The sequence below is a fragment of the Penaeus japonicus genome, unplaced genomic scaffold (assembly GCF_977035675.1).
Source record: "Penaeus japonicus unplaced genomic scaffold, GWHDUDI00000001_assembly GWHDUDI00000008, whole genome shotgun sequence".
In the NCBI taxonomy this organism is placed as follows: Eukaryota; Metazoa; Arthropoda; class Malacostraca; order Decapoda; family Penaeidae; genus Penaeus; species Penaeus japonicus.
The window spans coordinates 34,297,406-34,298,583 of record NW_028234410.1 but is presented as its reverse complement, the minus strand read 5'-3'; positions in this window follow the sequence as shown (position 1 = coordinate 34,298,583).

The following is a 1,178-nucleotide window of genomic DNA, read 5'->3' as shown; positions in this document are numbered from 1 at the left end:
GAGAGTGAGGGAGAGATGGAGAGTGAGGGAGAGGAGTGAGGGAGAGTGAGGGAGAGGAGATGGAGAGAGTGAGGGAGAGGAGATGGAGAGAGTGAGGGAGAGGAGATGGAGAGAGTGAGGTGGAGAGGAGTTAAGAGAGAGTGAGGTAAGGAGCGGAGAGAGTGAGGAGAGATGGAGAGAGTGAGGGAGAGGTTACGAAGGAGAGGGAGAGGGATGGAGAGAGTGAGGGAGAGATGATTGAGGTGAGAGAGTGATGGAGAGGAGTGTAGAGAGGAGTGGGATAGATGGGATGGGAGAACTATTTGGAGTAGAGAGATGAGTAGGAGGTCTGGAGTCAGTGAGTGGGGCGTGAGGGGCGAGGAGGCTTCGGGTGTTTGTGAGAGAGTATTTTAGGAGATGTGAAGGAGAGAGATCGAGCGGATGGGGTCGGTGATCATAAGATAGTGAGGGAGCGATGGCGGTGAGGCGAGGAGTAGAGAGGCGTTGAGGGTAGGATATGAGAGTGAGGGAGAGGAGATGGAGAGAGTGAGGCTGAGGAGATGAAGAGTGAGGGAGAGGAGATGGAGAGAGTGAGGCTAAGGAGAGGGAGAGAGTGAGGGAGAGATGGAGAGTGAGGGAGAGGAGTTAGAGAGAGTGAGGGAGAGGAGATGGAGAGAGTGAGGGAGAGATGGAGAGTGAGGGAGAGGAGTTAGAGAGAGTGAGGGAGAGGAGATGGAGAGAGTGAGGGAGAGATGGAGAGTGAGGGAGAGGAGTTAGAGAGAGTGAGGGAGAGGAGATGGAGAGAGTGAGGGAGAGGAGATGGAAAGAGTGAGGTGGAGGAGAGGGACTGATTGAGGCTGAGGAGAGGGAGGGGAGATGGAGAGAGTGTGGGAGAGGAGATGGAAAGAGTGAGGGAGAGGAGATGGAGAGAGTGAAGGAGAGGAGATGGAGAGAGTGAGGGAGAGGAGATGGAGAGTGTGAGAGAGAGGAGATAGAAAGAGTGAAACTGAGGAGATGGAGAGATTGAGGGAGAGTGTAAGGGAGAGGAGATGGGAGAGTGGTAGAGGGGAGATGGAAAGAGAATGAGAGAGAGAGAGAGAGAGAGAGAGAGAGAGAGAGAGAGAGAGAGAGAGAGAGAGAGAGAGAGAGAGAGAGAGAGAGAGAGAGAGAGAGAGAGAGAGAGAGAGAGAGAGAAAGAG